A 15,000-nucleotide genomic window follows, 5' to 3' on the forward strand; every position below is an offset into this window, starting at 1 on the left:
GTTGTCATGATGGAGGGTGTAGCACTTGCCTTCTTTAGTTTGCGCAGGAAGTAGAGACGCTGATGGGCCTTCTTCGCCAGTGATGTAGTGTTGGTGGTCCAAGAGAGGTCGTCGCTGATGTGCACTCCAAGGAACTTGGTGCTGCTCACTCTCTCCACAGCATCGCCGTCGATGGTCAGTGGTGGCAGTTGTTTTTGGACCCTTTGGAAGTTGACAACAATCTCCTTGGTCTTGTTGACATTCAGCAGGAGGTTGTTGTCTTTGCACCATCTGGCCAGCAGGTCTACTTCTTCTCTGTAGTGAGTCTCATCGCCCTTGGTGATGAGGCCCACCAGTGTTGTATCATCCGCAAACTTCACTAGATGGTTAGTGCTGTGGGTCGTTGTGCAGTCGTGTGTCAGCAGCGTGAACAGCAGGGGGCTGAGAACACAGCCTTGCGGAGCCCCCGTGCTCAGGGTCAGGGTGCTCGAGGTGTTGTTCCCTACCCGTACTGCTTGTGGTCTTTGCATCAGGAAGTCCAGCAGCCAGTTGCAGAGGGAGGTGCTGAAACCTAGTTTGTCCAGTTTTCTGATGAGTTGTTGTGGTATTATGGTATTGAATGCTGAACTGAAGTCAATGAACAGCATTCTCACATATGAGTCTTTATTGTCCAAGTGGGTGAGGGCTGGATGGAGGGCAGAGCAAATTGCATCCTCCGTGGATCGCTTGGCTCGGTATGCGAACTGGTAGGGGTCTAGGGTGGGGGGTAGGGTGGCTTTGATGTGTGACAGGACTAGCCGTTCGAAGCACTTCATGATTATGGGCGTCAGTGCTACAGGACGGTAGTCATTGAAGCATGATGGTGATGATTTCTTCGGCACAGGTATGATGGTAGCAGCTTTGAAAAGTGATGGGATGACTGCTTGCTCCAGAGAGATGTTAAAGATGTCTGTGAAGACATCCTTCAGCTCTTCTGCACAATCCTTCAACACTCGGCCTGGTATGTTGTCTGGGCCAGCTGCTTTGCGTGGGTTGATGGTGGCCAGTGTCCTCTTAACACTGGCAGAGGACAGGTAAAGGGGTTGATCATGGGGGGGAGGGGGAGTTTTCTGTGGGTGAGTGTCATTTTGTGCTTCAAAGCGGGCAAAGAAACTATTCAGATCGTTTAGCAGAGAGGTGTTGTTGTCACAGCTTCGTGGTGCAGGCTTATAGTCCGTGATGGCCTGTATGCCCTGCCACAGGCTCTGTGCATCTCTGCTGTCTTTGAAGTGTGTTGTTATTTTGTCTGAGTATTCCTTTTTTGCTTTCCTGATGCCCTGGGACAGGTTAGCCCTTGCTGTCTTTAGGCCAGCTACGTCTCCTGCTCTGAAGGCTTTGTCTCTGGCCCTCAGCAGTCGGTGAACGTCTCCTGTGAACCATGGCTTCTGGTTGGCCCTGGTAGTGATGTGTTTTATTTCTGTAACATCATCGATGCATTTTGTGATGTAGGAGGTCACGGTGTCTGTGTACTCCTCAATGTCAATGTGATTGCTGTGGGTGGCAGTTGTTTTGAAAATGTCCCAGTCTGTGGTTTCAAAGCAGTCCTGAAGTCGTGAGATGGCTCCCTCAGGCCATTTTCTCACCTCCTTCAGAACTGGTTTGGTGAGTTTTGCCTTTTGTCTGTAAGCTGGCAGTAGCAGAATTGTCGTGTGGTCTGATGATCCAATGTGGGGGATGGGCTTTGCCTTGTATGCTCTCTTCTGATTTGTGTAAACGAGGTCCAGGGTGTTTTGTCCTCTTGTTGGGAAGTTGACATGTTGATGAAATTTTGGAAGTACTGTTTTGAGATTTCCGTGGTTGAAATCTCCTAGTACCACTGTGAAGGCATCTGGGTGTGCATCTTGTTGTTCACTGATGCCCCGATGCAGCTCGTTCAGTGCCTCGCTTTTGACGCCATTTTTGTTGCTGGGTGGGAGGTAGACGGCGACTAATAGGATAGCGGAGATTTCTCTGGGTAGATAGAAGGGTCGGCACTTGATAATCATGAACTCCACTCGTGGAGAGCAGTGCCTCTGTACTACCGTAGCATTATTGCACCAAGCATCATGTGTGTAGACACATATTCCTCCTCCTCGTTTTTTCTCTGCAAGGGCTCTGTCCGCTCGGTGGCACGTTAGTTGTTCCAGATGTAAAGCCGAATCGGGTATGCCGTCGTTCAGCCATGATTCGGTAAACACCGTAACGCAGCAGTTCCTCACGGTTTTGTTCGCTGATCTTAGTAGCCGTATGTCATCCATCTTATTGTCCAGAGATCTGACGTTTGCCAAGAGAATTGATGGTATTGCTGGACGAGTTGGGTTGGCTGCAAGCCGTGTCTCGACGCCACCTCGTTTGCCCCTTTTCCTAATTCTTCGGCGTCGGCATAGCAAGGCAGACGGGTCCGATGTAGTCCTATGCCGCCGGAGAATTCCTAGTTCTTCCAGGGTCTTCATTGGTACATCCAATACATTGCTTAAGTTGTCCATTCTTATCTGCAACAGCTGTTGCCGACTGTACGTGCGTTCCGACATATTTTCCGACGATAGACATTCCGAAAGACACATTTTAACACAAATAAACACTGAAAGTTGGGAAAGCAAGGGGCTGCTGCAACTTACGTGCGCCGCCGCCGCCGATCCATCTGCTGCATGGCACCGTTAATCTCTAGACCCTATGGGATAAGTCACACTACCGTGTTCATGTTTGCTCAGCAAACGAAGGGGTGGGGAATGCACAAGAGAAGGGGATAGATAGGTAGGCAGATAAATAAATAAATAAATAAATAGCAAAGAATACGCTAGGCTAAATAATGAAGTGAAAAAGCAAAGCTCCATGTTGACCATTGCATTGCAAGCCCATCAGAATACTGACGATTGTGGGAATTCCAAGAGGAATGTGTCCTATGACCTATCGCTATGTCCCGCCCATCCAGCTGAGATACAAACAGCTACTTGGTTCATAGGGGCTAACACATGTCAACACATCAACAGCAATTCTGTCTTATTCTACCTTATCTTGTCTACATGTTAAATGTTCAATGATCAATGTTCATTTGTACTTATTATTAATCACTTATTGTACATTGTTACCTGTCCTGTCTTGCACTTTGTCAGTCTGTGAAATGTCAGTCTTGTGTATGTCTGTCTTGGCATGGTAGCTTATAGAGAGAGAAACGTAATTTCATTTTGTATGACTTGTGCATATGATGAAAGTGACAATAAAAGCTGACTTGACTTGACTGACTTGACTTGACAATGCATTGGCAGGAGCTGTCCTTAGGTGCGGCGCTGTGGAACACTACATCTATACAGTGGACTAGTTCTGGTGGATTACCTAGGCAAGAAATAAGGCAAGGGACCACAGACCTCTCTGCATTAGAGCTATTAATCAAAGTGATAATGAACACAGACACATGATTAAGACAACATTGCACTCCTGAACCCTCACTCACGCCAAAAACAACAAGTTCAATAGTTTGATGTGTAACAGAATGTTCAATGTCATAAATGTTTATTATACTTCACTTATAAAAAATGTATTTTACTCAACAAAATGGAAGGTTTTGTTTCCCCTCCATCAAAACAAAAGAAAATACACAGTGATATTTTTGAATATCAATGTTTTAAACTTTAACATGGAATGATGCATTTAATTGGCATGTAAACCCTTCAACAAACTTTATTGGTAAATATTCTCCTTATCACAACCACCTTTGAATTACTGTATTCATGTTCTGCTCTGCTCAGCGCTAAACTTCAACAGTAATCTCTCGTGTAGGTTGCCCATATAGGCTAACCCAGGCTCTGAATAATTCAGCACATTACATCGTCTTTGTTTTCTCTTGCTGTTTTGTTTGCTGAGCAGAATTAATTGCTAGCGTAATGGGACGGACGGGGCATTTTAAATGCATCAATTTATTACTTGTTTGATTCGCGAGCGTGGAGAAAACAGCACGGCCATGTCTGCTTCCAGTTGCTGCTGATGTATCTTAAGCGGAGGCATATGGAGATATTAATTGCACTATGCATCAGACAAGAAATGATTTTCCTCGCAAGAGAGGGAAACCTGATGAGAAATGTCGCTTAACCTCATTAAGTTGGGAAACTTTTCTCTCTCCGTCTTCTCAGAGAGAGAGTGTGAGCGAGAGAGACATGGAGAGAGACATGGAGAGATTGAGAGAGAAAAAGAAGTGAAAGACAAATGTTTTTGACATAGTGAACAAACAACAATAGGCCAGAAACGATGAGCTATTTCCCCGCCATCTAATATCTCAAATTAGAGAGCAAAACACAGACACAACAACAATAGTGTCTGGTTGTGGATGCACAGTTCCTTAGCTCCGCCTCCTGGGTCTGGAAATGTAGGCCTTTCATGTAAGACTCGGTACATGGTTCACATGAGAGCCGGCTAGTTAGCAATCTTCACAGTAAAAAAAAGTGCAGTCTTAATTCAACACTTATAGAGTACTCCGGGATGAAATAAACTCTAGAAGACGTTAAATCAACTTTGTAAGTGTTGAAGGAATCACTGCTAAATTTAACTGTATGTCTGGAAACGTAGGCCTTTCATGTATTGATTCGGGCGCATGGTACACATGAGAGCAGGCTAGTTAGCAGCCTCCTCAGACTTGTCAACAACAGGAAGCACATGCTCGCTCTTGATGTTCTCCTCATTTTCCCATGCCTGCCTCACTGTCTGACATAGCTCAGACTCAGTCCCTTATGACGGGAAGCTAACACGTGCTTGCATATTCATGACATAGATAATTGCAGTTTTGAGCAAAAGAAGATGGTTATGTTCTCAATTGCTTCCCCCCTTTTAATTCATCCTAATTAATCTGTATTGCAAACACAGAGAAAATGGGAGAAATATGTCCTGTAACCAAGTAAATTTTTCCCTGTCTAGTATGTTTCCTCTGCTTTAAAGGGGAGTGTGTATACTGAACAAAGCATTGTTCTATTGGCATATTTGGGCCAATTTCATTACATAGTGCACTGAAAGCACAAAAGCTCCCCACTCAATATATAAGATGTAATGGGTACCTGATTCTGCCCCCCTCAAACCAAATCGAATAGAACCAGACCTGGCTGGAGGTATGTAATGAAGCCCTTATGGCTGGGCCCGCAGAGGGGGGGTCACACCTGGGAACACGGTTGAAAAATGTAGTCGTAAATAAACTCTTAGTGAGTTCTCTGGGACCAAATACGCTCTAGAAGATGTTTAATCGACTCTCTAAGTGTTGATTTAGCACTGTTCCTTAACTGTGCACAGATAAGTGGACCATTAAGACCTCCCTGGCAGCTCCCAACCCTCCTCATGTGTGATGGAGACAGCTCATTTCCCTCAGCAAATGTTTTGTCCCCAAATGCAGCAGACCAGCTTGGGCTGCCGAGAGGTCTGCAAGTCCCCCCATCCCCGTTAGCCTGGTGAAACTTCCCGCAGAACGCAACAGCTCAGCATCTGCTGCCTGCCTCTGCTTAGTCTCCTCTCCTCTCCACTCTTCTCCCCTCTCTGCTCCTCTTCCCTCTCTCCTCCCCTCCTCACTATTCCCTCTCCTCTCTTCTCATCTCCTCTATCCTTCTGTCTCTTCCACTCTCCTCCCCCTCTCTCTGTCTCTTTGTGTCTCCCTTCCTCTTCTCCGCGTTTACTCTTCAAACATCCATCCCTCTCCTGTTCTCTTTTGCACAGACTACTTTGTCATCCCTCTGTTGTGAAGCACAGCGACGTGCACAACATGCACAACAAATACAACAAATATTTTACTGATTTGTAATTTGTGACCTTTTGAAAAATGTACTGGATGTTCATAACCATGAGGTTATATGATTTATGCCTTGAAAAGTTTATGCCATTTATGCCATGAAAAGTTTAACTTTGCCACAATGTGTTTTGTGCTACTGCTGTGAGGACACATTTAAGCTGTTTTGTAAAAATGGCACAAGTAAACAAATAAATCTCTGAAACACTAAAGTGGGCATAAAGCTGCAGAGGGTGATGACTGAAGCCTTTGTTTCTCCCCCACATTACCTTTTTGAGCTTTCAAATTTCAAAGTCTGTGTTTATCTCAGTGATTGTGTGTGTGTGTGTGTGTGTGTGTGTGTGTGTGTGTGTGTGTGTGTGTGTGTGTGTGTGTGTGTGTGTGTGTGTGTGTGTGTGTGTGTGCGTGTGCGTGTGCGTGTGTGTGTGTGCGTGTGTGTGCGTGTGTACGTGTGTGGGCCCGCCACAGGGAAGAAATGACTTTGGCTCACATTTTTGTGTGACCTCTGGGTAGATACTTCTCTCTAATGGGGTGTGTGTGTTTGTGTGTGCTTGAGTGCATGTGTGTGTGTGTGTGTGTGTGTGTGTGTGTGTGTGTGTGTGTGTGTGTGTGTGTGTGTGTGTGTGTGTGTGTGTGTGTGTGTGTGTGTGTGTGTGTGTGTGCACGCGCATGTGTGTAGGTGTATATGTGTGTGGGAGGGGGGTGCTGAAGCCCTGAAAATCTAATCGAGCCCAAAGCACAGACTCTAAACTCATCGGCACTCTGCAGTGAAAAGATATCTGATGGGGAATATGAGATTGCTTTGGTTTGGGGCTCCACACTCTATACACAGTCAATTTGAAGTCTTCATTCAACACTTAGTCACATTTAACACTCATGATGTTGATTCTACTCTCAAAGTGTTTAATTAACGTGGCAACATTTATTGTGTACCCAGCCACCCATCTAACCCAGCATGTGTGGCATTCATTACAATCCTGTTTCTGTTTTTATATAATAGGATGCTGGGCTGATGAGGTACTCATGACACTTCTAACCACCATGTGGTGTTTTCTACCCACAGGTTAGGATGTGATGTTGGTCGAACGGGTGTGTTTGGAATGACTGTATTTTTTGCAATATATTTCTTTTTAAATAGTATTTATTCTGCTATTATATCTGCTATTATACTTGGATTGTAAAACTGGATCCTGTGTCTCGAAAGTATTGTTGCAGGTTTCCAATTGGAAATTTGCATTGCAAGTAAGTTGCAAACTTAGTTAGCAGTGATGTTGTCGAGAAACACAGCCCTGAATTGCCCAACGCTGGGACACATAAAGGTTTTCTGATTTTGTAGGCCTATGTGTCAATTGTGCCAGCCACTCTTTTACTTGCCAGTAAAAGTATACTTCAATCCGTTCACCTTTCATAGATAATTAAGAACCCAAGAGTTTAAAAAGTGCTAATTGCTATTGTTGCAATCAATTGTTATTATTCACCGTAATGGAAGCACTGATTTGATTTAGCATTTTTTGCCAGACAAAATTATGCCCCCATTGTTATGCAAAATTAATGTAAATAAATACCCTGCTGATGTTTACTCCGTTGTTTGTAATGAAAGACGAGCATGTGTCGACTGTAGTGCTTTAAAACCCAGAAAATGTTCCAGGCTTCAAGTACTGCAGCTCTCCTGCTTAAAGGTTGATGCTGATTGCTTCTCATGTCTATTCAGCCCCTGGAGTTCACTAATGCATTTTAAAAAGAGCATCCCCCCCCCCTCTCTCTCCAGCTCCATGTTCAGGGCTCGCCAAAGCTTACAGTTCGGATCAATCTGTCACTTTTAATTACATTGGCATAAGTGGGGAGGATGAAAAAAAAGAAAATCAAAGCTTTTAAAAAAGAGTGCCTCCATTTTTTAAACATTCCGCTTTTGTCTTTTGTCTGTCTCTGGGTTTTCATTTTCCTCTCCCAAGTTGATCCATTAGGCAATGTGTTATGAAGAGAGAAAAGAGAGAGAGAGAGATTTGACAAAATTATTACTATTATACTGATTATTTTATATACTTGGGGTGTTCTTCGTCCTAGCACATTTTAATGCTGATGAGACTTCAGGCTTTACAGTAAGTTGGTGCCTAGTCAGTCGAAAGAAGTAAGAGGCATCAGAACAAAGTGAAAAATGCCTCCCTTGCAGTTTAGACTTGTATACAGTAGGCTACTGTAGGTGCTCACTCGAGCCAATCTGTGCTTTGGGTTTACCAAGTGTTCTTCTGCACCGTGACAAATAATGATGTTGTGTTCTTGTTTTGTGTGACAATGTACTGTCTCGTTTGTGTCCCTTTGAAACAATAAAACGTCCACATAAAAGGGGAAGAGGAGAGAGAGAAGAGAGAAGAGAGAGAGAGAGTGCGTGTATGACAGAGAGAAGTGTGTGAGTGAGAGAGAGAGAGAGAGAGAGAGAGAGAGAGAGAGAGAGAGAGAGAGAGCGAAAGAGACAAAGAGAGAGTTTATAGTTTACAGCTTTGGCGGCAAGCCGGGAGAAGGATGAGGCCTCACTGGAGCTAAAATGAAAACATTTACTGCTGACTAATAGCAAACAAATGAATTCCTTGAGATAAATTGGTCATTAGGCCTCTGTTACGCAAAGTAGTTTGTTTGGGGATTTGAAAAGTTTGATGCAATTGTACTCAGGGAATTACTGCCGACCGCAGGGTTTCCGTTTTTTTTAAGACACAAATTTAGGCCAAATGCAGTACACATTTTATAAAGTGCTTGCCATTGGCATGTGGGCTATGTTATCTAAATTGAACAGAATATGGCAAATGTGCAATTTGTATGTAACAATAGCAATAACAATTGCTATTATTTTCCAACCTCATGACCCTCTAATACAAAAATGTTACAGAAACACAATGTTTTTTTTTTTAATTTTCAATACCTCGGCTAACCTTCCCATGCACTTCCTCTGATTGTCTTACTATCTGTCTCATATTGGCAATTGTTCATGTGATTTGCGAAGACAAATGAGCTTTCAAATAAACACAACCTAATTACCAATGCGGACTTCTGCAATACTCTCATCAAAGGTTTGTTAGTCAGGTGTTGCAAATCATCGACTCAGCTGTCAGCTCTCAATCTGTCTTCAGTCACGTCTGAAGAACTTGCACTGCCGAGCCAGATGCAATGCGCCCATACTGTCTCACATTTTGTCAGATCAGCATCATTAGCCTGCTACTGATGTGTGTTCACGGGATACTTCATGTTTCACTTTCAGATTGAACTTCAAAAGGCTGTCTCCGGACCGTTCCATTACAAATCCGTGATATGCTCTGGTATGTACTGTACATCCACATCATTAGCCTGCTGGTGTGTCATCATAGACATGTCTGGGGAGCAGGGTTTTGTCGTGGTTTCCAATCAATGTGACAATCACCAGGCCATGTGATTATGGGGTAAAATAGAGATAAGTTAGAAGACAATTCAATCAATAGGCAAATACACCGGCATAGTTTGTTGATGGAGACTTTTATTAACTCGACTCAGGTTAGGGACATTGTAGAAGCAAGTTCAACGTACAAGTTTCCAATGTAATACATCTTAGACTTGAAACATTTCAGCAAGACAACAAGTTTCTGCAAAACCAAAGTTTTCCCAAAGGCTAAGTTTTTCTCAGAGACTAAGTTTTCTCAGAAACTAAGTTTTCCTCAGAGACTGAGTTTTTCTCCGAGACTAAGTTTTTCTCGGAGCCTAAGTCTTTTCAATAAACTAAGTCCCATAAACCAAAGTCGAGAATTACTTACTGCAAAGCCAGACAGCAAAGTTGATCAACTGAGGAGATGCGTCAGGTTGTCTCTTGGGATTCCGTTGGCATTGTCCTCTCGAGCTCTGGACTGGCCAGCTTTTATGCTACCAGGTCTGGGGCATCTTGTACACCTGACCAATCCCTGTCCTTTGTCCACCTGGTCCGATCATCTCTTGGCCAATCTAATCTCAGATGATGTTATGATAAGGTGACCACCTCTTGGCCAATCAAATATCAGATGACGTTATCAGATGTCTGCAAAATTTACGTCACCCTTCTGGACATCTAAGGGGTCCTAGACACCCAGACAGGGGCGATTCCAGACATTTATTTTTGGGGTGGCAAAGTGTATTTCAGGGGGCATGATCCTACACTAAGGGAAAATTATAAACACTATATAATCCACGCACACATTTATGTGATACAGTGAATCCCTTAAAGTGAAACCCTGCAACCTAAAGTTCTATGTCTGAAATTATGTCAAGCATTAAGGCTATTGGTCACAATTAGTTCTCTTAATTTGGGTGGCAAATCATATTTCTGGAGGGGCAAATGCCACCCCCTGCCACCCCTTAGAACCGTCCCTGCACCCAGGCATCTTCACTCCCTAATCTTCAAGGTCGCGCACCTGGTCTCTTACAGTGGAAACTTCCCAACGATGGCCTGGTATCACACAGTAAATGTTGCAGCGCCAATTCAACACCCAGAGAGTTCACCTAAGTCCAAATGATATCAAATCAACTCTCAAAGTGTTAAACGAGCACCGCAGAACCCACCGTGCACTTGGACTTTCAGTCAGTCACATTGTATGTGGAGAGGGACTCTCTATTATTATATGGTTATATCTAGGGATAATCACCTTTATCTTTTTTCATGAATAAACCTTTAATAAGGACCAATTTAACGCCAACCTAATGTACTAACTAATATGTTTTTTCTTCTCCTTTCTTTAAGGCATAGGCGTTTAAGTTAAGGCACACACACACACACACAGACATTTGCCCACATACAAGCCTCCACTTGGCTGTCTGCCCAGATTTTGGCCTCTTATCAGGCGCAGCTGCCCTCACTAACACACACACTCCAGTTTCTGTGTCTCTGTTCAACATAAGAGAATTAAGATATTAAAAGTGAAAATGCAAATATAATAGAAATAAAAGTATATAAAAGTAATAATAGTAATATAAATATAATGCAAGTAATATAATATACTGTTCGTTTTTATTATCCTTTAGGTGCAAGCACTAACTAATCTGTCACTCTATATACCAGATTTCCTCCACAATTCTTATTTGAGTAGCCTAATTTCTCATTTCAGTAACTTTGAAAGTCGGTCTCTGGACGTATTCAATACAAATCTATACATTCTGCTTAGTATATACAACGTTTTCCCTTTGTGTAGGTTAACAAAGGCAAATATGCTTTAACATTATCATACAGATAGCAATGGTATGTGTGTTTGATTCTCTGTCCATCTTGACTTCTGACGTGTTCCTACTAAAGTGTGAAAGACAAAACATCAAATCAATTGACAACTCGCATGCTCGCATGGGATTCCAAAGTGAGTGTGTTTCGTTTATGTCTCTTTGTGCATTCTCTGTTGGCCTACCAACTGCCAGGCCTCCCTCCCTCCATATATCTCTCTCTCTCTCTCTCTCTCTCTCTCTCTCTCTCTCTCTCTCTCTCTCTCTCTCTCTCTCTCTCTCTTTTTTTCTCTCTCTCTCTCTGTATTGGTATTGCTGTTGTGTGTGTCTATGTGTGTGTGTGTTTGTTTATTTTCCAACGAGGCGGAGCTGTATGGAGGACAGGGTGGAAAAGGAGGACAAGAGTAAGGCGGAGAAGAAGGACGGCTGTGTGACAGCCACTAGAAGACGGGCTGTCAGTGTTGATCAGGGTCACTGTGATAAAGAGCCTGGTACATAAACATCTGAAAGACGCCTTTCCCTCGTACAACAGCTTGCAGGGCCAGCTCGCTTACATCCTGCAGGTGCACAGAGAGAAGGTGTTTTGTGGCGGTGGTGGTGGTGGAGGAGGTGGTGGAGTGTTTGGGAGAGGGTGTTTTGCAGGGGTGGTGGTGGAGGTGGAGTGTTTGTGAGAGTGTTTTTTTGGAGTGTAGGTGGTGGTGGAGAGTTTCTGTGTGCGCTGCTACACTGACGGTGAACCTGCCACAGCTGCATTGCATTGCCATCAAACATTAGTCCTACAGGAAATCACTTACACAGACTGTGACGTTCTTACAACATATCCAGCTGTTTTGATCCAGGGTAGGCCAAGTGGAGGGCATACATCATACAGTGTTGCTTCTATTGGTATACGGCTATCTACAAAAAGCAGTAAGACCATTGATACTACTACTTCTACTAGTAGTAGTACTACCACTGCTACTACAACTATTATTAGTACTACTACCACTGTTATACTACTGCTATTACTACTACTAGTACTACTACCACTGCTGCTGCTATACTACTACTACCAGAAATTTGAAGCAACTGAGTTCTATATGATCAACTATGTACATCTAGAACAAGACCTACTGCTATTGACTATAATAACAACAATGAGAATAGCATTGTTTAATAATAAAGCCCATTATCATTACAACAAAACATCTGGACAAATATACTACAGCATAATGATATTCTTCATGCAACTTGTCCTTCAGAATGGTATTTTAATTAGTCCAAAATCATATTTGATGATAAATCTACATATTTTGTCCTTTCTATGTTATTGTTCTTAAGTGCAAATTTGTCCTTGGCAGCTCATCTGTCTGTTCTTGAGGATAATGCCATTAAAGTTTTGGGAAGGCATTTCCCCAGAAAGACCTTCATTAGCATTTCTTTGGTCAAGGATTAACTCTTAAGAATTCCACCTACTCTCTTTCATCCATGATCCACCTTGAATTTTATAGTCTGAGTCGGAACCACAGAGGATGACGACTGTTTGTCTTAAAAAAGGTCGTTTGGGGTGAATGAGCCACTGTTTCACCAAATATTCACCCCATCGCAAATCACACAGTCTGCCACTGCCAGCGAGGCAATATAACAGCAAAACGCTGGCTCACGGAGAGGAGAATGCAACAATTAAATGAGTGTTTACTGGTCTCACCTCATTAAGTTCTCAACAGCTGTGGCACTTATACTGTCGTGTCAGGTTTTTCAGCAGAGCTTCAAAGAAAAACGGGGGGAGAGCGAGAAAATAGCGTCTCTTTGATCTCTGAATATATTAATGGATTTGTGGAGATATGGTGGCTCTTATCTTCTTTTCTCACAGAGAACCACGGCAGTTGACTGAGCCGAGCAGAGCAACAGTGATGGGAATGTGCTTTCGCACAGTTTATGCATGTTGGACGGAGAGAATCTCACAGGTACGGTAACTGCTGAAACCAACCAGCAGGTTTCTTTGACCAGTGTGTGTGGGCTAGGAACTCAACTTGGGAAGATTAATTGTCCATTTTGTGTTGGTATTATTCACTGATGGACAATTTAGGCTAATCTCCAATTGAACACTTACAAATACACATTATAGGCATTCGTTGCAGTTTCATATGAGACTATATGGTGATATGATTCTCTTATGAGTGATTTATACACTAGATATTATTAATCAGGTAGAGAGGACATCCCCCTGGAGCCATATGTGGTCACGTAGGTAGATGCCTTGACCAAGGCCACTTCAGCCATGGGTGAGGAAGCAGTAGAACACTGGTTATGTAGCCTACCTCCCCATCCACATTCCTCCCACTGCTGCTCTTCAATCCCACCAAGACCAGCTCGAACCATTAGGTCACAGCTGCTTCAACCTTGCCATTGGCTATATCTTTGTATGCATTGACAGGATGAATTCTAGTTATTTTCAAGGCTTCATCAATTTGGCGAAGAGAGATTTTCTCTTCCATCTTCTAACACCTTTACCCAAGACCTCTGTATTGGAAAAAAATACAAAGCAAGCGTTATGATAGCCTGAGGAAGAACTAACTGAATGAGAAAAAGAGCGCTCTTGTTTTGGCAGCTCTCATTCTCCGCCCGCCTGCTTGTCTGCTGGGATGCTTTGCAGCGTGGCACATTGCGGAGCAAGGCTGGTCTGGCACAAAAAAAACAGGAATTTTTGGTTCATACTTGCCCCTCACACATACAAGCCACACATACAAGTCCACGGTCAATATACAGGATGGACTAATGGGCCACCCCCTCTTAACTGTGGGCCCGTCCCTAAGGGAAAAAAAACAAACAAACGAAAAAAACAACAGCATTGGCCCCTGAGGACTGTGGGACCACCTGGAAAATGGCAAGTATGCCAGATTGCCGGTCTAGCCCTGTTGCGGAGAGACAAAAGAGGAGGTAATAAAGCATTAAGTTAAAGTGTTTAGGCAAGCAGCTGTGCAGGCATATTGCAGGCAGTCGGTTGGAACCCGGACTCGCAACGCTGGGTTTTGTCATCTGTTGTGAAATGGCAACAACAACAACAAGAATAACAACAATGATGAATAAAAAAGACCACATTCAAAAATGACATACAGATTGGTTTATGTGTTTTTGAAAATGGCAGTCCAAATATCGTGACTATGACAATGAGATAGCGGATGATTTATGCCTACATTAACATTTGACTCCGAATTAACAGATCACTTTGTTTTTCTGCACAACAACCCACCCACACATTTCTAACGGCAGAACTGTTCATTTCCTGTCTTTCCTTAAAAAAAACCTAAATCTCTTGTACTTTAAAATCATTATCTATTCCAGAAGAGAAAAACAAAACAAAACAAGGGGACATTATGAATCGCAAATAATTTCTCTAGCAATAGGTCAACAGTAAGTAACTTCCACTCCGACTATGCTATTTTACTTCCTGCCTCAGAAGGGAGCACTTGGAGGGCCACTTTAAAAATGCCTTTCCCCATCCTCTCTATAAGAGCCCAGGGCTGGTCGGTTCATTTGGCGTGAAGGGCATTTAGATGGGGGCCAAATGATGCAATAGACCTATAAAACAATACATAGACAGTGGACTAACATGTGAATTCAGATAAATTGGGTCACTTTGGGCCATTTGCTTATGCAAAAAAGTGGCCCATTTTACCTGAATTCATCATATTACTGTATAGTGTAGCTTGTTGTGGTGCTAGGACAGTGCTGTGCAGTGAGGTGCTGATCAATGCCAAAAATGCCCAGGCTGCTGTTTTTGGTCCATGTCCAGGCCAGCCCTGCACAAGCCTGAGTGGCTCGCACGCACGCATGCACGTGCACACACACACACACACACACACACACACACACACACACACACACACACACACACACACACACACACACACACACACACACACACACACACACACACACACACACACACACACACACACACACACACACACACACACACACACACACACACTGCAAGAAGAGCCTAAGTAGCTGACTCATCACACTGCCAGATGTTTGTTTTGAGCAAAGAGACATTGATC

This window comes from Engraulis encrasicolus, chromosome 10 (genome assembly GCF_034702125.1).
Source record: "Engraulis encrasicolus isolate BLACKSEA-1 chromosome 10, IST_EnEncr_1.0, whole genome shotgun sequence".
NCBI lineage: Eukaryota > Metazoa > Chordata > Actinopteri > Clupeiformes > Engraulidae > Engraulis > Engraulis encrasicolus.